The sequence below is a fragment of the Salminus brasiliensis genome, chromosome 1 (genome assembly GCF_030463535.1).
Source record: "Salminus brasiliensis chromosome 1, fSalBra1.hap2, whole genome shotgun sequence".
NCBI lineage: Eukaryota > Metazoa > Chordata > Actinopteri > Characiformes > Bryconidae > Salminus > Salminus brasiliensis.
In genome coordinates this window covers 91664740-91687135 of record NC_132878.1, presented here as the reverse complement: position 1 = coordinate 91687135, position 22396 = coordinate 91664740, and the positions used below count along the sequence as shown (strand labels likewise).

General features: G+C 41.6%; 1 protein-coding gene across 1 annotated transcript in view; it reads right to left on the bottom strand.

Moving 5' to 3' along the window:
- The window catches only part of thsd7ab (thrombospondin, type I, domain containing 7Ab), a 225451-nt gene that overhangs the window by 132033 nt on the left and 71022 nt on the right, over positions 1 to 22396 (bottom strand). The gene's annotated exons all lie outside the window — the stretch shown is intronic.

The following is a 22396-nucleotide window of genomic DNA, read 5'->3' as shown; positions in this document are numbered from 1 at the left end:
TTTTAACTGATGTTTAAAATTCACATTTCAGAGCAGTGACAAAACACCAGTTTAGAAACAAGAAGTGCTTATTCAGCAATTTCACATTCAGCTACACGTCTCTGTGTAAAAACTACTAAACGTCAATGTATGTTAGTCTTTAAAAGCTGCTGAAACTCAACTTTTGGTTTCAGAACCAAAAAAACAAACTTTTACTTTTAAAGAAAAAGTGCTTTAAAAGTAAAAGTTCCATTAAATGTCTGTTTAATGGTAATAAAAATATAATGGTAAAAAAAAATTAGGGGGTCAGTTAGCTTCATGGTATCGGTGCTCTCTATTGCCGATACCAGTACTGTGTGTAAGTGCCAGTATCAGTGCCGATACCGATACAGTATCACCTTCCTTCTTTGCTGGCACATTACTGTATATTTATCCTCATCCCACCATCAACTTGACAAAACCATTGGGCCACCATGTCCTCGAGGCTGGTCAACATTCCTGTTACTGTGAATAGTTAAATGAATAGAAGATCTTAATGAGCTTGTTAAGGCTACGGCTTGTTTACAGCCATTGTTAGGGATGACCTGGTGATGCAGATTTCAAAGCCTTATACTAATTCTTAAACCACGTCCCAACAATCACCAGCCATGGGTTCCTCTACACAGCTGTCTGAACATGATAATAACTGATGCGCACAAAGCAGGAGAAGTGCTATCAGCAGACTCAGGAGTGGCGGTGCACTGTAGTACTGTTTAGCAGAACCTGCACAGAATGACCTTCATGGGAGAGTCATCCAAAGAAACCTTTTCCTGAGTCCTGAGCACAAAGTTCACAAGGAACATCTGGACTAATGTGGACTAATGATGTTAAAAGTCAACTTTTATGAGGGTGGATCCGTCATGTTTTGGGCTTGTGTTGCAGCCAGTGGTACAGGGAACATTTCACTGGTAGTGGAAATAAATTAATGTAATACATTCTGGATGCACTACATCGACCCGCCTCTGTAATATGAGTAACCATGTATGTCACTCTGGACAAGAGCATCAGCTAAATGCCATAAATGTAAATGTCTCACAGGCCCCCAACCTAAATATCATCATCATCATCATCATCATCATCATCATCAGAAATCGCAATTTTACAGCAGAATCTCACAAATATTACAGGACTAAATGGGTGAAAATGCCCTGAACAAGAACATAAAGACTCTTAGCTCTTACAAACGTGCTTGCGTGCTTGGTGGCTCAGTGGTTAGAGCTCCAGACTAACAATGACAGGGTTTTGGGTTTGATACCTGGGCTCTGCCACTGTTGAGCCCTTAAGCAAGACCCTTCACATCTGCTGCCCACTGCTCTGTATGTGTGTGTTCACTGCATGGATGGGTGGAAGCCAAACACAAATGGTGAATATGGTTGTCTTGTCTTGTGATACTCGCAAATGTGTGCATTACTGGCCACACAGGGTGTCCAAAGCCTTTCTTCAGGCACTTTTGTTATTTTAAAATAAATAAATAATAATAAAAAAAATAAAATAAAAAATATAAAAAACATATATATCTTTAACTTCATGCTTTTTGGAAATTAGCATCAGCTCAACTTTTGCCTGCTTAGATATTCAAAATAACAGTAAAATTGACCAGAGATGTCCAAACTTTTGTATGTCACCTTTAATTGTGAATCCCCAATAGACCCGAAAACAACTGCCTTCTTTTTCAGTGACTCTAGCTCCGGAAGTAAAAACCCCAGTCATGTTCTCCAGGCTGCAAAGCTGACGTTCTCAAAACACCTCAATGTGTCACTCAGCATTTTGCTGTTCCTGCTTAATAAAGGAACCTTGAACCAGACAACAATCCTTACAAAATGAAGTGTGGTTTGAAATGTACACCTAGAAAGACAGTCCTTCTGAAGTCCCTAAGATAAGCAGACAAATGCTAGAATCGCACCTTACTCCACCTCATATCTGTTAACCTTAAAAAACAGTAAGTTTGTAAAGTGTTACTTGGCTGATTCCAAACACAGTAGCTTCCCTAAATGATGTTGAAACCTGTCTTTCATTAAATGTCTACGTAAGGTTTCCTATGTGCCACTGCTGCCACGAGGCAATTCATCACTGAGGCTTCTGCTGTGTTTTGATCTAAAGCATTCAGCTATTTCGTTGCCGATCTAACATCTCGCTTGGCGTAGCAGAGCTCCAGCTCTGTTAATAAAATGAAGCCGAACAAGGCTCTTAGAAAAGCTGCATTATACGGAGTGCGGCCGAGTGAATGCTGAGCGAGAAAAGCGGCTGAAATTAGTCGTCCTTTAATCATAGCTCATTACCTGCTGCTGTGTACCACTGGCAGAGGGAACGTGCCTGAAATTCCAAAGCACTGAGTACACAAGACACACTGGGCTGTTCACAGCACGTCAGAGAACGCTGCTTAATTGCTAAGAAGCAACTTTTATGCACCGGTGAGTACATTTATCTTTTTGTCCAAACTAAATGTGAGCAAAATGTCAGCACACAGACAGCTTCACGGCCTTCTGAAGGAATTCAAAATACTCTGAGTCAGAAACAGCAACAGCACAGCCATGAAAATGTCCTCTGGAAAATCAGCATGTGGAGCGGGATCAGACTACATCCCCAGGCATTTGAAGCAGATCAGTTGAGGCTAACAGAGTCACTTGGAGCTACCCAGCTACCAGGAAACATTCCCACAACGTTATCTGATCGTGATAAATGTTCTCCTAATGTTAGGAGCAAATGTTCCCACAGTAACGTTAACCGAATGCTCTGAAAACATTAGCTGATCGTGATAAAAGTTCTCCTAATGTAAGGAGCAAATGTTCTCACAGTAACGTTAACCGAACATTTAAAAAACGTTATTTGATCGTTATAAAAGTTCTCCTAATGTTAGGAGCAAATGTTCCCACAGTAATGATAACCGAACATTCTGAAAACGTTATCTGATCTTGATAAATGTTCTCCTAATGTTAGGAGCAAATGTTCTCACAGTAATGCTAAATGAATGTTCTGAAAACGTTATCTGATTGTTATAAAAGTTCTCCTAATGTTATGACGAAATGTTCTCACAGTAACGTTAACCGAACATTCTGAAAACGTTATCCGATTGTTATAAAAGTTCTCCTAATGTTAGAAACAAATGTTCTCATAGTAACACTAACTGAATGCTCTGAAAACGTTATCTGATCGTTATAAAAGTTCTACTACTGTTAGGAGCAAATGTTCTCACAGTAACGTTAACCGAACATTCTGAAAACGTTATCTGATTGTTATAAAAGTTCTCCTAATGTTAGAAACAAACGTTCTCATAGTAACGCTAACCGAATGTTCTGAAAATGTTATCTACACTTTATAAAAGTTCTCCTAATGTTAGGAGCAAATGTTCTCACAGTAACACTAACCGAATGTTCTGAAAACGTTATCTGATTGTTCCTTAACCGAATGTTCTGAAAACGTTATCTGATCATTAGAAAAGTTCTACTACTGTTAGGAGCAAACATTCTCACACTAATGTTAACTGAATGTTCTAAAAACCTGACCTTGAGAAAAGTTCTCCCAGTGTTGAAACATCTGAAACGTTCTAAGTCCAACTTTTTTTAAAACAGGGACTAAACCACAAACTCCACACCTCCCCCTTTAGCCTCCATTACACTCGGTGACTGCTGGATTACATCAACTAGGTCACCCAAGGGCTGTCTTATGTGTCCTAGCATCTATATCGAGCCCCGTCTGCATAATAAACATCACCAGCTCAGTCTCTAGCTCAGATACGGTGTGCTAATTTATTTAATATTCATTACTTTAATTTATTATCAGCCCCATGAGACAGAAGGCTCATTTTAGGGTTCTGCCACAGTAATCATGAATGACAACAAGACCCAGCAAGCCTAGCTTAGCTGGACTGCCAGCACAGCCTGTGGGGAATTATTACTGCAAGTTAGCTAATGGTAGGGAAATATGCCTTTCTGGAATGTGACTCATCTGTGTAAGTCACTATCTGTGATTTGTAGAAAGTTTTACAGTGTCTGGTTATTTATTGCTATTAGTCTTCTTTGACTTTGTCGCAGCCGCATAAAGCCTGACATTTCAATGAGCAAACTAAGAGCTGTGGGGATGACCCTGTAATTACAGCATTTTTTTTATCATCCACACTGAAATGCAGGGAAGCCACGAAAATGGCTGTATTAAGCCAAGTAGTGTTATTGTACTAGCAAAACACCAGCAAAAAGATGGCTATGCAACAAAAAGGGTCATAAAGGGTCAGTAACTTAAAGAGGTTTCCCTACAGTATTGTATATAACGGAGTATACTGTATAGAACGTAGCCAGTGAATCAGTGGGTCAATCATTCAGTGATTCACACAGTCAGTCATTAAAAAAGTAAGTCAGGCATTAAGTCTGTCAGTGAAGTTAGTAAGTCAATGAATCAGTTGTCAAAACAGTCAGTCGGTCAGTAAATTAGTGAGCACATTGGTCGGTAAACCAGTGAATCAGTTCGGTGAATCAGTGAATAGGTCAGTCAGTGAATTACATAGTAAATCAGTAAATAGGTCAATGGATTGAGTCTCTGGATGAATCAATCAGTGCATTAGTGTATCAGACTGTAAGCCAGTCATTCAGTCTTTGAATGAACAAGTGAGTCATCTAATTGGCAAGTCAGTCAGTCAGCGAATTGGTGAGTCAGTGAATCTGTAAGTTAGTCAGTGAACTGGTGAGTGGGTCAGTGTATTAGTGAGTAAGTTAGTCTGTTAATCAGCAAGTCAGTCAGTAACTAAATTGGTGAGGCGAGCAAGTCAGTGAATCAGTAAGTAGAGAGAGTTAGTGAGGTAATGAGTAAGATCAGTCAGTCAGTGAACTGTTGAGCGAGTTAGCGAGTCAGTGAATCAATACATCAGTGAATTGATGAGTGAGTCAGTGAATCAGTTAGTCAGCAAATCAGTGATTTAGTTCAGTGAGTCAGTGAATTACATAATTAGTCAGTAAATAGATGGATGAATTAATTTCTGACTGGATGAATCAGTCAGTTAGTGCATTAGTGTATCAGACTGTAGTCAGTAAGTCAGTCATTCAGTCTTTGAATGAACAAGACAGTCATCTAATCGGCAAGTCAGTCAGTCAGTGAATTGGTGAGTCAATGAATCTGTAAGTTAGTCAATTAATCAGTAAGCCAGTCAGTGAATTAGTAATGGGTCAGTGAATAAGTGAGTGAGTCAATCAATAAATTGGTGGGGTGAATCAGTAAATCAGGGAGTGAGTCAGTCAGTAAATCAGCAAGCCAGTAAGTCTGTTAGCGTGTTGATGAGTAAGTCAGTGAATCAGTGATTCAGTGAATCAGTCAGTCAATAATACAGTCAGTCAGTGAGTTGGTGAGTGAGTCAGTGAATTGATGAGCGAGCCAGTAAATCAGTTAGTCAGTGAATCAGTCAGTCAGTCAATTGTTGAGCAAATCAGTGCATCACTAAGTCCAGTAGTCAGTGAAACAGATGGTCAGTTAGGTACATTGACTATTCATGGCCAACAAAAATACATCAAACGACTCATCAGACACAGCCATGTTCAACAAGCACGGGGAAGAATGAATATCGTTGTTATTCAAAGCCTTCTGCGCTGGGCGTCCGAAGAGCATGCCACGCACTGGCACGGTTACCTAGGGGCCAGCGCTAATGAATAATAACTGAGAAAAATAATTGGACAACATCCTCTCTGTGTGTCTCCCACACATACCCTCACAACTACGACCCTGGCCCAACCCTGGCTGGCCATTTCCCATTGATTTCATATGCATGTAGCCATGAGCAGGGGGCGTCATGGGGTGCAGCATCGAAGTGCACGCCCTGCAGGTCTCCAAGGCTCATTATCACTGCTGATGACCCCTATTCTGGCTACAAATGTTGTGCTACAACTAGCAGGTCAAAATGGCAAGCATATAAACCTATTAGCATGCCTCATCTAAGCGGAACAAGGCCCGGTGCTCAAGAAGTGCCAGCTATTAAACTGTTAACAACCTGACTTTCTGAAGAGGTGCTTTTACAACTGCGGGATTATCACAGACTGGCTGGTCTGAATCATCTAATATCCACAACAGATCAATAGCTGTATGGGAGCTATCGGCAGAGTGTGGGGTCACAGATCAGAGGGGATATCACGCCATGCTTTCGTTCACTATCAGGACTGTGCTGTGGGTTTAATAGCTCTGTGGATTGTGTCAGGTTCAGGGGAAAGGGTGGAGGGGGGAGCGGAAAACAGCAGCAGCTTTCCCGCAGCTAATCTTTGCCGTTTCAAGGCACAGTAAACGCAAGCCTCGCAAAATCGTTTCACTGGCAACAATGAGATTCTGCTTTCAAGTCTACAGTCCCTCCCACTGCGTCAGCGGAGCAGCTTCAGACGGCGATTACTAAAAGAAACAGAAACCAGTGGTCTGCAAAAAAGCCCCAAAATACACAAAAAGGTGCGGGCCTGCCAGCTGTAGCTGCTGTCGCTGTAATTGAAGATTGAAATTAAGCCCTGCGCCGATGCACTGAAGTCAGCACGACTATTTTCTCTTCAGCAGTTTTTTTTGTTGTTGTTGTTGCTGCTTGCCATTTTTCCCTTTGGCATACAGAGTACAGACATTTCTCACAGACACAGCCAAGCAGTGAGTGGGCCGTTATGACAAGTAGTCTCATGGGCCTACATTGAGTAGGGGCATAGAGGAGCTGTCAGGCTGTTCAGCGATTACGCTGTGTGTTTGTGTTTTGAGTATCAGGAGACAGCTGTTTATGTTGGTGCTGCGCTCGGCTGGCGTGAGCGTTAATACCCACGTAAGTATGACTGAACTACCGCTGTGAAATTCTTTGTAATAACACCAGTTAGCCCGTCCACGCTGTGTCCTACAGGCAGGCACGGATTCATGAAATCCTGGGCTCCAGGGCACGAACCTCAGCAGGGGGCAAACACACACCATCCACCACCCTTAGTTAGAGCATTTGCACTGGTCTGTTCTATCCAGTGGTGAATTTAGGTCTGGGCGACTTGGGAAGCTGCCTAGGGTTGGTTCATTCTTGCTGGGGGGCAGCAGGAGACGGCATAGGGCAGCATCTTGCTGGGGGAGGTAAGGGGAGGTAAGGGTAAAGCTGAGATGGGATGTCATCATGACCTACCAATTGGGAAGATTCCTTGAACTTGTCTGCACCTGGGCTACTGCATGGGAAGGTCTCGCACTGGGAAAAAAAAAGATGGGGAGGGGCGGGATGAGATACACTACATGTCCAAATGTTTATGGACAGGCCTTCTTATGAATGCATTCAGCTACTGTAAGTTGCACCCATTGCTGACACAGATGTGCAAATGCACACAAACACACAGCTTGTTGAGTCACTGTAGAGAAGTACTGCCAATAGAATAGGACTCTCTGGAGCAGATGAACATAAACCTATATCTAGCCAGGTGTGGGCTAGACAGGTATAAAGCCCGCCCAGCATTGAGCTGTGGAGGAACTGTGTTCTCTGGAAGGATGGTTGCTGCTCTAGATAATATGTTTGGGATGAGTAGGGGAGTCGAGGATGAGATGGGGTGGTGATCATCCAGCATCCTGACCTCACTAACACTCTAGTCGCTGAATGCAATCAAATCCTCCCAGCAATGCTCTTCCAAAATATTGTACAAAGCCTTCCTTGGTTGATAGAGACAGTTACTCCAACAAAAGCAGGATGAACTCCTTGGAAAATCCTTGGTTTTGGAAAAATGAATGAATGAATAGGTGTCCCAATACTTTTGTCCCTATAGTATACTTGCTATTCATACATAAATGAACAATCTAAAAGTGGGCTATCATGCTCAAACTGCTCAAACACTCCCGAGTGTTGAAAGTGGAGAAGTTTAAGAGTGGCCCCTGTGATCCTACCATACTCCACTGCCCAACCTATTATAAACCAGTGCTGGCTGAAGACCCTGAGGTAGGCAGGGCCCTTGGGAACGTGCCTAGAAGGCCCAGTTGTTAATTCCCCAATTTGCTTTGCTCTCAACAGCACCAGTATACTGTAAAGCCTGAAAAGCAACTCAGCAATGTAGCTGTGTGATCTTGTAGCTTCTTCTAATTTAATGAACTCAGCCTCTGGGTGGAACCCTGGGGTCAAAGCCTGGTCACAGCTGGACGTCGATCGACTCGAGCTGCGCCTCGTCCTTGTTGCCCTGGTCTCTGCAGGACTGCTGCTGTCAAGCCAAGAGGTAATTCCAGCTGACAAAGTGTCGTTCTCCTCAGTGGCTGACAGGTGCTTCTGCGACGCCTGGACAAAGTGTGGACAGTAGAGGCTGTCAGTCAGGACACTTTAGTCGCTCTCACTGCTGATCCAGAAAACCAGCCCTAGCCTGCCCTCGCTCACCTTCTCCACCACTCAGGTGTTGAAAAAGAAAAGCACCATTAGCGAAATGCTCCCAACAACACAGACGTCTAGACAGCTTTTGATTGACAGGCCTTACTTAAAAATGTATTCCATTACAAATGGCTAATTACTTCTCTCAGTGTAATGGGATGGCTTTACTGATTACCTCCTGGACGAAGTAATCTCATTACGTACTGCTTTATTTATGCATGATTAGACGCTTCAACAGACTCGTTGCAGAGTCAACGGCTCTTGAGCTGCATTGCTTACATTGACAGGTAGCACACATGGCCTCAAACTAATATTCTACAGCAATCAGCCATAACATTAAAACCACCTAGCGAATATTGTGTAGGATCTCACTCAGCTACACTAGCTTTTCACTAGCTGCCTCCACTTCACCAGAGTTACATAGTGCAGTTAGGAGCATTAACATGTCCTTCGTATCCGGATAGTATCTGGATCTACTTTGACTGGATTCTGGTTGCACTGGTCATTAAAATGCGTCCCCACTGTGACCTGATTAGCTCTGATTTTACTTCCCCGTGTAAAAAATACACCAGCATTTCCTGTCGTACTTTCTGTAAACAGCAGTTTCTAACCAAAACAGTCCTGATCCAGGAGACTGTGTACAATTTAGAGGAAAGTTGGGGGTTCTTCTACAACCCAGAGGAACTACACATGGTTAAGGGAACAAACTCTGTGAAACTGAGAAACTCATCTACTGGTGAATAAGCTGCAAAGAGAAACAGAGATCCACCTTAATTATTACTGGTATTAAAGTTTTTTTGACAGACGTATTTCCGCATGCCTGACGATGACAGTCCGATCACAGAAAACAAAATCACTTTGAGAGATCAGATCGTAATCCGATCACAATGCATTTTGGGGCTGTTTACACCTGACTTATCATGTGGAAAAGTGAAATCCGAATGTTATCTGATCATGAAAAAAAACGCACGTTAGTGCGAGGCGTAAACGAGGCGGCTCTTAGAGACGCTTTCCTCCTTACTACAGCCAGTGAAGCATCAGCATCAGCATCAGCATGAAGCTAATAAAGCCTTTAAGGCAGGGGTATCCAATCCAATCCGCAAAGGCCTGGTGTGGCTGCATGTTTTCACTCCAGCCATGCTTAAGCACATGTGATCAGTTGTTAAAAGACTGGTAAACTGATTCAGCAAGTGGAATCAGGAGTGCTGCTGGCTGTTTAAAATAAACTCCAGCAGCCTGATGAGACCTGATGAGATTGGACACCCCTGTTTGAAGGTCAAAATTGCTTCAGTTGCTTTAAATGTAGCAAATGTGCAAAAACTGAAGCTGCTGGGAAGGGGCAAGTACTTTTTCACAGCACTGTATGTAGCAAAATGACGTGAACGTTAGATATCTAAGGGTTAAACACAAACATGGAGAACACATACGCCGGTAGATGAAGCAGTATCAGCGTTGACATTGCCTGCTTAAAAAAAAAAAAAAAAAAAAACACTTCCTAAATAATACTTCACAAAACACGACTTCTTCTGATTTATCTTTCATTAGACATACGAGGCAGTTCAGTCAGCTCAGCTTCGGCCCGCTGCAACATCACGGAGAGGCACAGAAGTATTCCTCCAAAACGGAGAGAAAATCCACTGTGAAATGCCCCGCGCCTCCACCCGAATGCTTCCAGAAGCGCCTTTAACGAGCACATCGTCCTAATCAGCGCTGAGAACCACCCAAATGAAGGAGATCTAAACATTTATTAAGTTCCTGCCCCACTTTAGCATGAAAAGCCAGTCAGTCCAGAAGGGGCTCTGAAGAGAACCTCGGGCAGCTCGTATTAAATTCACGAGCCACATTAAAACCTCTTAGCGTTCAGAGATAGATGTTGACCTGAAAGTCTGTCCAGAGCCTTCAGCCTTTGAACGCTCTTCTACCACAGATTTCACAACCGCTTCAACTGCAGCCTAGCAGTAATGATACCATACTCATATTTAATAATTTAGCAGAATAAAGGGGAATTTCGAGCACATTGGCCAAACTAATAATGCACTTCTTCTTAATATGACCTTACATTAAAGGGTCTGTACCAGGGAAATCCACACTTGAGTTTGAGGAATCGTCGTTGTTATACTTGCTAAATTTCCTTCCATTCAAACCCCATACAGCTAATACACAGGAGAAAGGGGAAAAGCGATGGAGATCGATATTAGCACTTAGCTTAGCTCAAATGATTAAAGCAGGAGATCTCTTTCAGCTCTGTTAGATGGCTGGAAGATCTCTGAGATGGTAAAAAGAGCTTTATAAGAAATGAGAAGTTCTTAGGAGATCAGCTGAGGATGAGGTGAGACCAGTCTGACCAAAAAGAGAGATGAGCCACCTGTGAGACATAAGAAAGTAAGAACACTGCTGAAGTCTCATATTGGTCTCAAACAGAACCTAACGATCAGACCTTAATCAGATCTCAACCATCTCCAAGAAGGTGTCAAATCAGGTATCAAAGGCAGGGAATGGCGTTAAAGTTTAAGTCCACATAGTCCATACATGCAAATCGAGCAGCGAAAATAATCAGTATGAGGTCCTTGCAGTATGAGAGAATTGGTATCTCATGGGCTCCCCCTACAGGTGTGGAGTTGTTCAAAATAATCATGCTTGGAGCACACCCTCATGGATAGCTGCACACCTGCATTTCTGGACAAGCTGAGAAAACCGTCCCAGAGCCTTCAGCCTTTGAACGCTCTTCTACCACAGATTTCACCACCGCTTCGACTGCAGCCTAGCAGTAATGATACCATACTCATATTTAATAATTTAGCAGAATAAAGGGGGGAATTTCGAGCACATTGGCCAAACTAATAATGTACTTCTTCTTAATATGACCTTACATTAAAGGGCCCGTACCAGGGAAATCCACACTTGAGTTTGAGGAATCGTCTTCCTAATTTGCCCTCCATTCCAACCCCATACAGCTAATACACAGGAGAAAGGGGAAAAGCGATGGAGATCGACATTAGCACTTAGCTTAGCTCAAATGATAAAAGCAGGAGATCTCCTTCAGCTCTTATAGACGGCTGGAAGATCTCTCAGATGGTAAAAAGAGAACAGAACCTAACGATCAGACCTTAATCAGATCTCAACCATCTCCGAGAAGGTTTCAAATCAGGTATCAAAGGCAGTGAATGATGTTAAAGTTTGAGTCCACATAGTCCATACATGCAAATCGAGCAGCGAAAAAAATCAGTTTGAGGATTGCTATCTTTCTCTCATGGGCTCCCCCTACAGGTGTGGAGTTGTTCATAATAATCATGCTTGGAGCACACCCTCATGGATAGCTGCACACCTGCATTTCTAGACAAGCTGAGAGAACCGTCCCAGAACCGTCGCTAAAAGTGAGAGAAGCATGTGGTCTGAGATGGTCTGAGAGTGATATTACAGGATTTTACCCTAATATGACTACTCAGGTTACGCAGTGTTACACAGGTCTGGAGAGAGGAGATGCAGCGTTCCGGTTCAGAGTAGCAATGTCAGTGGAGCATTCTGAAGCTGCTGTTTCAGGGTAAAGCACTACATAAATGTTGCTTTACGAAATGTAAAAGGTGAAAAAACGGACCCCTCTCCAGTCCTCAACATATAGCTCTGTGACAATGAGAGACGCAAACAACTAAACAGTGCAAAGAAACACAGAGAACAGCTGCGAAGGAAACTCCGACAAGCGTTCCAGCTGCTCTGTAAGCGTTCAGCCGTCAGCGAGAGAGCCGCCGAGCCCCATCACAGCTCCAGCTACTGGTTCACAGCTCCCGTCAAAGACACGCCGTCTGCTTTCCACCACCGCCGGCCTCCGTGACCAGGCTCGTGCTGGAGCTCCAATACAAACAACAGCAGCTCTGAGTGCGGAGAAGCCCACTACAGCAACAACTCGCAACCACTCAAACCAGTCAGCAGCATCCGCCGAGTAACCCCAGCCAGATTGCTCTGCTTTGCATGAAAGATTTATAGACACAGCAGATGCTGAGCAGCCTGACCCACGTCTGTGTGTATGCTAGCGCATGCTGAGAGACGGCCTGGTAACGATAGAGTGTGTAAGCCTTTCCAAATCTGCACATCCACCAACCAACAACAGCAGCAACATTAAAATAGTACTGCTACTATTAATAATGATAATAAATAGAACGCTAACGATCGCTCCGATCCAATACTTTTGAGATAAATTGGGGAGTTCAGAATGAGATTATGAGTTTATTTTTGTGTTTTTAGGCTAAAGTAAGTCACACAGAGTTCTAAAGCACATCGATTTTCTGTGCTAAATGAATGAAGGTCTGGATATATTTCAAACAGATGTTTTTGGTGTACGATTACAGATATGAGAGTTTCTTCCAGTCTAAACTACAGAAGCAAACCCGCTTATAAGAACATCTGAGCTCTAAAATGAGTTGTAAATGTGAATGAAGTGAACCTCTTCACATAGGATGAGCATCTTACAGTCGGCTATTATGCGCACGCCACTCAACCACTGTTGATAGCCTCAACCAGCCCACAGGTAGAAACACACAGCTAACAAAATCACATTACACAGTGTGAGTGTGTGCTGTTTCAGGCAGCTCAGTGACTCTTAGACCCCATTTACGGTGGTCACTTGACTGGTGACTAGACTGTGAACTGTATCCTGATTAGATTTTAGCCAGTTAGCTAGAGGTATCATGCTGAAGTGAAAAACATTGCGTTGTGAAATACCACCCGCTATGAAATTCTGTGGTTATGTGCTCTGAAATTCTTCTCAGTTAAGTCACCTGATTCCTCTTGTTAACCTACAGCTGCAGTAATCCTACTTTTCATGCTACTCAATGCAAACAGATCAGATATATCCATGTCTTATATACTTCCCATATAAACATCCTCAATAATCAGCTGATTGGATGTTGATGTAAACTGTTGATGTGTGTAGTGTAGTGATTTAGTGACTTGCCTGGGCACACATGTTTGAATACACTGTAAAAATAGAAACTGTAAAATTGACTTGGAGACTCAACCATGGGGCAATGTTTTGTTATGAAAGACTAAAAGCACATCCAAACAAGGAAACGTACAGGCGATAGTGCAAATGTCACAAAAGCGGTAAAACACACCATTAATCCTTGTTTATTACTGAGCAAATCTGTCACAGATGCTATTTTCTGAATCTAGCCCATTGTTTCCAAACTTTTGAACAGTACAGTCTTGCTTATATTAAGTGTAAAACTGGAATGAATCTGAAAGAATCTTGGTATCTTGGTAGATACGGGTAAACTGGTTCTTTGGTATAATGGTTAGGTCTTAATGGTGGTGCACCATTCTACTGTGCAGCATTGCTTCACCAGAAGTATGTAGATCAGCCAGGAGCCTTTTGGAAAGGATTGTGGACTCTCTGGCCACAATCACCAAAGATATGTTAGAAGGAAGGAATTAGTGCCATTTCATGAGAACTTGAAAAAAGGTAAAGGTAAAAGTGCAAGTACTTGTGTGTAAATGTGTCCTCCACTTCTGAGGTAGTGAACACACTCACACACACACTAGTGGACTAGGGACAGTGAGCACACACACACACCCAGAGCGGTGGACAGCCAACTCCAGCACTCAGAGAGCTGAGAGGGTGAAGGGCCTTGCCCAAGTGCCCAACAGTGGCAGCTTGCTGATCCCGGGTATTGAACCTATAACCCTGTTATCAATAGCCCAGGGCTCTAACCGCCCCCTATTGCCAGCTGTAAAACATAGGAGTGGATCTATTATGCTTTAGGGTTATGTGGCACTGGAAAAACTGCATGGATAGATGGAGGAAAGGGTTCAACTACAGCCAAGAAAGCCCAGCAGCATCTTTACTTCCTCCAGAAGCTGAGAAAGGCCCGTCTCCCTCCACCCATCCTCACCCTCTTCTATAGAGGGACCATAGAGAGCATCCTAAGCAGCTGCATTACTGCCTGGTTTGGGACCTGCACAACCTCTGACCGCAAGACCCTCCAACGCATTGTGAGGACAGCTGAGAGGATCATCGGAGTCTCTCTCCCCTCAGTCATGGACATTTACACTGCCCGCTGCATCCGCAAAGCAACCAGCATTGTGGATGACTCCACCCACCTTTCACACAGACTGTTCTCCCTCCTGCCATCAGGAAGAAGGTACCGCAGCATCCGGTCCAACACGACCAGACTCTGCAATAGCTTCTTCCCCCAAGCCATTAGACTTCTCAACTCCAGAGACTGAACTGAGATTCTGGATGCTGGAAAAACAACAGGGAGGAGAGGCAAATGTGTTGAACGAAAAGATGGGTTTTAGGTTTAAAACTGAGTGAAAGAGGAAGATCTGTGAAAAAACTGGGAGGTGGTCTTCAAAAGCCCTGTGCTCCAAGCACTCTCCAGAAAAAACAAGGTTCTACAGCAAGCCTACACATTATGTGAGGTTCTTTAAATTTTAAAGTCTTATGATCTCTCCAGTCTTTCCAAAAATAGATCTTTGAGGAACTGTCCTTTATATTCAAGACTGGCCTTGAAGATCTGCTTCCGATGAACTTAGTGTGGTCTTTGGAACCTCCAGCAGACTTGTACCGGTGGAGCTGAGAGAAAACCCATTCAGCTAGTGCTAATGCAGAGTGGGATAACGGCCACCCTCCTGCAGAGAGCCACGGCAGACCCTCGGCATCTCTATTATTCATCGAGCTGCCGAGATTGACGTGCTGCTGAGGGCGGCGGATGGCGCAGAGTGGGCCACACTTCCACGTGCTGAGCTCAAGGCCGACTTGGGGTCTACATGTAAAACGAGCGCATTCGGGTCACTTACGAGTAAATTTAATTAGCGGACGCGGCTTAGCCTCCACGTCCGAAGGCGTTCGCCCGCCAAGCTTAAACTTCTTCCTCTTTGATGAGCTGAAGTACATGTTCAATAAAAGATGCATCAAAACAACATCAAAGTGCCTTCTGTTCTTAAGGGTGCCAATCAATATGGAGAAACTGGAGCTCAGCCTGACGCATGCCGGCACCATCTCGGCTCGCGCAGAAGGAAGAAGGCGCAGATTCAAAGTGTGACTGGAACAAACAGCTAGTCTTAAGGAGTTAGTCTGGTGGAAAATCAAATGTGTACAATTTCCCCCATTACTCCAAGTGCGTTTGATCAGCCAAGACACGATTCACGGCCAAAGTTTGCTTATTTGGTTTTATTTCATTTCTAGCAAGATGGAAGCATGGAAGCTTGTAGGCTTCTAATCATCACAGACTCGCCTCAAATAAACAAATGTACAGATAAAACTCAGGCTTCATGAGGCTACCACTGACTTTCAAAACTTAAGGTGCTTCAAATGGTTCTTTGAGCGATAGCCATAGAAGAACCATGAAAATGGAGATGCATGAGTTTGAAGAAGCTTTTAAAGCTCTGAAGAACCATATCTTGATGTAGGTTGAAGGTTTATTACTAAGGTAAAGGTTTAAAAAATGGATCTTAACACAAGGGTTCTTCTGTGGCATCGCTCCAAGAACCACTTAAAGCACCTTTATGTGAGTGTATGTGATGTGATGTACTTTTGTCCATTTGTCCTATACAGATAATGTAGAGTATGTCATGGTCTACAGCATCTTACATAAACAACTTTAAAAAAGGGTTCTGTAAAGAACCTTGACAAAACAAAGATGCTTTTGGATGCTTAAGTGGTTCTTTGTGTGGCTGAAAATCATTTTGTAGATATATATAGAATCTCTCTCTCTCTCTCTCTCTCTCTATATATATATATATATATATATATATATATATGAATCCTTTAAAAAAAGTTCAAATGGTTCTAGGGGTCCCACTACTGTATTAGGTTTTATATACAATATATAACCTAATATATGTAATTGATACTTCAGCCAGTTAGTTTCGTAAATTTGCACAAAAATCCCACAAACAATTTCCTCCTTACCCAAAATGTAGTCAATCAGCCAAGACGGGCTTGGTGTCTGTAGTTTTTGCATTGGGGCTATGATACTAATGGGATTTATACTGCAAACCAGTTAGTTTCGAAAAATCACACAAAAATCTCACAGAGTAGCATTATAGCATGACTAGCCTAGCAGTTAATCGATTATTTTTAAGCCATTTTCTGTAGCATTGCATCCCTCAGCTTAATCGATTTCTGTCACTACAATACCCAGCACACCCTAAACAAATACATCATACAGTTACAAAACCTGAATGAAATATGAATAAATACATAATTTAATTGAATAAAAATAAATAAAAGCTCAACTGTAGATATATGCAGCTCCCAGAAAACATCAGGTCTTCTCTGAAGGCCTAGAAGGTCTTGGGCGTTACCTACTTTTGTAGTAAAAGGTCTTGTAGTCCAGTAGCCTACTGCATATTTACAGTAATTTCATAAGCTGTACATTTCACAGCATTTTCTACAGTATATCCTTCTGGTTTACTACATATAAGGAACACACTGTCTGTACTGTTCTTGTACATGCAGTGCCTAAAAAACACCAATTGTCCTCTAGTCATGTAATGTCCGATCCATCATTCTAAATGCCACCCCGGTCTTTCCCTCTACTGGCTGGGACAAATCTCAGCTTTAGTTCTGCTTGGCCCCGTGGCTGGTTCGCCCCCGTCTCCAGCTGGATGCAGTGTTCTTCCCCAGAGAGCTGCTCAAGGTTAGTGGTAGAAGTTTAAATATATCATTATTTTAACACCAGTTGGGGTTTCCCTATTCTTACAATTTAAAGAACCCTTTGTCAGTAGTATTTAGAACTGTATTATTGCTCAGTGTATATGTGAGATACTTTAAATGTGAGTACTTTAAAAGGGGCACCCTGGCTATGATGAATAATGTAACCATTACTGCATCTGTTGTAAACATGCCCACTCACCTCCTACAGCCTCTCCTGATGATGTATCTGGATGGTAGAAGGTGCTTTGGGACTTATTCTTCAGAGTAAAATGTCTTGAAACGTGTTTTTTTAATAGCTAGGTGGCTAATTCCGAAGCAAGTCAAATGTGTTTATTATCTTCTAACACAAGTGGCTATTCTAGCTATCCTAACTGTATGAGGTATTTGTCCACTGCTGGACGAAATCGATTAAGCTGAGGGATGCAATGCTACAGAAAATGGCCTAAAAATAATCGATTAACTGGTTAGGTTAGTCATGCTATAACGCTACTCTGAGGGATTTTTGTACAATTTTACGAAACTAACTGGTTGCAGTATCAATTCCATTTCTTAGTTAGGCTCATAGCCCCAATGCAAAAACTACAGAAGCAATCTTCAGACACCAAGCCCGTCTTGGCTGATCGACTACATTTTGGGTAAGAAGGAAATTGTTTAAATTTGATTTTTTGGCAGAACTATTGCTTTAGCAGCGTTGGGCTATTACAGCACAATGGGTTTCAGGCGTAAACACTGTGATGTTGTTTTCCCTTTGTTGTTGTTTTTTTTTCCTGTTCCAGTGGACAAATGCAATAAGAAATCACAGCATGTCCGTGGGCCCCTGGTAGAACAGCAGTAAATATTAATATAGCGCCTGGGTGCACTCTGCCTTTTTGACGCCAATCTAACAAGGCACATCCATGAAAGCTCTCCCTGAGGTGGGGTGGCAGGGGAGAAGAGGGGGGATGTGGGGGCTTTTACCACAGTTGCCAAGGCCAGCTCACCAGTCTGCCCTTCAGATAAAAGGCATTAGTGTGGCCGGGGCGGCTGAACTCGAGCGGCTCTCTGGGGAAGAACACTGCATCCAGCTGGAGATGGGGGACGAACCAGCCACGGGGCCAAACAGCACTAAAGCTGAGATTTGTCCCAGCCAGTAGAGGGGAAGACCGGGGTGGCATTTAGAATGAATGAACAAACAAACAGTGAACACTGTTGGTTGCTGTTGAAGACGGATCAGACATTGCATGACTAGAGGACAATTGGTGTTGTTTAGGCACGGCCTGTACAAGAATAGTACAGACAGTGTGTTCCTCATATGTAGTAAACCAGAAGGGCATACTATGGAAAATGCTGTAAAATGTACAGCTTATGTAATTACTGTAAATATGCAGTAGGGTACTGGACTACAATACCTTTTACCTTTTGAAATGTAAATTTGTCTGAAAATTGTCCATAATTTCTTTTTTGTGGTCTCAAGGTAGATACAGTTGAGCATATTTTCCCATTGGTTAGGTCTTAGTGGTGGTGCACCATTCTACTGTGCAGCATTGCATGCACAAACATGACCTACATGGACACCTAGTCTGCAAAACATCTACTTAAGACACAGATGTGTGCTGTAGACTGATGTGGACTGATGAATCACTCAAGGAATGTTTGGAGGAAAGCAAGGAGCAGCATTTAATGAAAAGAACCTGTTGCCAACTGTGAAACATGGGGATGGATGTCTTATGTTTTAGGGTTGTGTGGCAGCCAGTGCCACTGCAAACTGCATGGAGAGATGGAGGAAAGGATTCTGCTAAGTATCAGCAACTTCTGAAAGTGACATAGTCAGTCAGGAAACTGAAGCTGAAAAGAGGCTGAGCTCTACAACAGGGCAGTAGTCCAAAACATCCACCATAAACTATTTCAAGTAAAGCTGTTGGACTGTTGAACCTCACAGTCCCTTGACTTCTGAGAACAGATCTTCAGAATGACAGAGCAACTCTGCATTGAAGACAGCTTAAGCTCCAACGTAAAATTCTGGTTACGTCACTGACTAAAAATGCTAAGATAGCCCAGTTAGCTTTCTAGGAACATTTGAAAATATTTTAAAAGGTTTCAGGAAGGTTAGTATGTAAACGTTATAGAAATAGTTTTCCAGGAACTTTCTGAAAATGTGTGACGTAATAATGTTTTGCGCCACAGCATTATTAGAACATTATACAACAATCCCAGTTAGACATCGAAGGTTTCCTAAACTAAAAATACAGTAAATAAAATCGAATACAATAAAAATACTGATAAAACGGATAATTGTAAATTATCAGTGTAAATAATGCCATAATTACACTGATATCACACCGATAGATCATATTTATTAAATGTGTCTTAAAATGTTTTTCAGGGTTTAGGATTGGAGAAATTATTCAAACATAGAATTGAATATATGTTGGTGTTGGTGCAACAGATAACACCACTACCTGCCAGTGAGCTGTGCTGCGCTACACTAATAAGAGTCATTGGGCAAGAACATTACACTGGTCCACCACTATAATACGAGTAACCTTGTAAGTATCTCTGGGTAAGAGTGTCAGTTAAATACTGTCAACGTAAATATGAATTTACACTGATAATGTATATTTTATATACACTGGTATATAATATAAAACTGGTGAGCTATCAGAAACTGATAATAAAAAATTGAATATGCCTGTTGAATCTGAAAAGTCCATATTCCTATGTGAGCAAAAAACCTGAATACATAAAATATATTTTAATATGGATAATACAAAATATATTTTAATATGGATTTAATATGTAAAAATGTTCTTACAACTTCCAGAAAAAATGACAGATTGAAGTTTCTAGTTCACATAATGTTCAACTAACAAAAAAACATAACCTAACAAATAATAGCAAAAAAAGTTGTAGCGTTCATAATGTTCACGACGTTGAACTAACAAAAAAGATAATAATATAGCTTCATGTTTCAAAAAAGTCATAGATACTCTGTAGCAGACTGTTCTAAAAAATCTCAGGACTGAAATAACTCATTTAGCCTAACTGAATTCATTAGGACTGGTTTGGCAGGTCAAGTATTGTCATTAGCAATGTCAGCCGATGACAAATCCAGAGCGTAATACATTCTCTAGCTCTTCAAACCATGTCCTGACACTCACCGACCACAGGCTCCTCTAATCAGCTAGCTGTAGATCTGAAAAAGAAGCTAACGATTGTAAGGAACCAAAAGTCATAACGTTCAGAACGTTCACATAACATTCAACTAACGCTCAACTAATAAAGAAATCAGGCTGGGAGTGTAGGTAAGTATCAGGCAGTTGTTAGAAATGAAGAACAGCACCAGCAGGAGCTCTATATAAATAAATCAATGACTAATGAAAATATGATAACCCTGATGCAGACCTGCAGTTTGCATGATGTACCTTCCACTGGTAACTCCAGCTCACTGCACTGGGTGACGTACAGTTATCTTTAAACATGTCCAAAAGTACAGAGCTTCAAAGCTGCTGCTGCTCATGTTTTCACCTCTGATGTAATCTTGTCTATTTTTATACATAATGAATATAATGAAGATGTAGAGATTCATGTCACAGTGACACTCTCTAGGGAGCCCCCCAGGAGACAAATCATTACAAAAGATTTAGAGAGAAAAGCTCAGTCCTTTTTTTAAGCATAGGCTAAGATCAAATGAGCATTTTTATGAATGATGATAGAAACCATAATTCATAAATGAGCAAGCACATAAATACATAAACAAATAAACAAATAAACAGCCATATAGAGGGTGTGTGTATGTGTGTATGAACAGTTACTTCATGCCACAGAACCCATACAGAAATCTATGTATGATATATGGTCACAAATGTCCATTTATTAAAAGGGTTAGGCATATATGTTAACATATACCTACATATGTATTGTATAGATATATGCAAGTATCATTTATAAACACTATGTGTCCAAATGTTTGTGGACACCCTTTTTAATCAATGCATTCAGCTACTTTAAGTTGCATCCATTGCTGACACAAATGTGCAAATGCACACACACAACAGAAAAGTACTGCCAATACAATAAGCAGATAAATAGATTTTCTGAAGCAGATAAACATGAACCCATTGGTACCATGCTGCTTAATGTCAGGCGTGGGCTAGAGGGGTATAACGCCCCCTAGCATTGAGCTGTGGAGCATTGATGGTTGGTCAGTGATTTAGTAAGAAACAATGAAAGAGCCAGGCGTCCCAATACTTTTGTCCACATAGTATGTATCAATAGAAATTAATTTGGACCAATAGAAATGCTCCAAAATCACTATGTTTTTTTTTTTTACATTGACTTCTATTGAATGTTAAGAAGTTGCCATTTTGGAGTGACAGTGATGATATTGATTGATATGCGACTAAAATACATGTTTCATATTTGAAAATATGCTTCAAATTAGATGTCATATATATTACACACATGTCAATGTTGCTGGGTATAAGGGACTTATATTGTAATATGTAATATCACATATTGTAATATGTCAATAATGTGAAATGGCCACATTTCAGATTTCTGTATGGGAATGAATGCTGCTGTACCAGCATGGACCAGCATGTAAACATGAGGCAACAGCTTGTTCAGACACGTCTTAGTAGATTATATTTTACAATTTCAACCCAGAACATTCACAAAAACATGCTCAAACATAAGTTCAGCAATGCTTCTCACACTCCACACCTTCTCCATTATTTAAAACACCATTATTCTCCCACAAAGGAGCATATGGGAACTGCTAAAAGGAAAATACTAATGAGGTTATGAAGATTAGAGGCGATTTTGTATGAGAACTGTATAATTTAGGTTTATAGCTGAGAGAAAGAGCATCCATTCATATCCTACTGTTCCATAACCTCCCTGGACAGTTTTAGGACAGCTTGTGTTAAAGGCCTGATATTTTCTGATATTGAATAAGCCAAGGCCTTCTCTTTTTAATCATATCTAATACAATTTTTATATGAAACTGCAATACTGGGCATTCATTTACTTTTCACAAAGGAAAATATAACACTTCTTAAAACACTGTGTTGAAAAAATGAAGTGTGGCAGCAATAAGAAGTAATGTAATAAGTGGGACATGGTTCATTTATATTCTCACCACGTTAGCCTACAGCGAGAAAAGTATACCACCTTCCATTTGCTGGAAGTCTTTGGTTGAAATGTCTGTCAGTAGGGGCAGTGAGTAATAGCTCTTTACACAGTCACCTCAAGGTGTTTAGTTTTTCCATGGCACCTTTTAATAGAAGGCAGTCATTACTGTCTTTTTCGACGACATAGTTTCATCAGCAATGTCTAAAACTTCCTAGTATTGATCTCGGAATTAAGGGTAAGTGATAAGACAAAACAATAGCTCCACGATTCACAAAACTCACAGACACTCTGTAACAAAC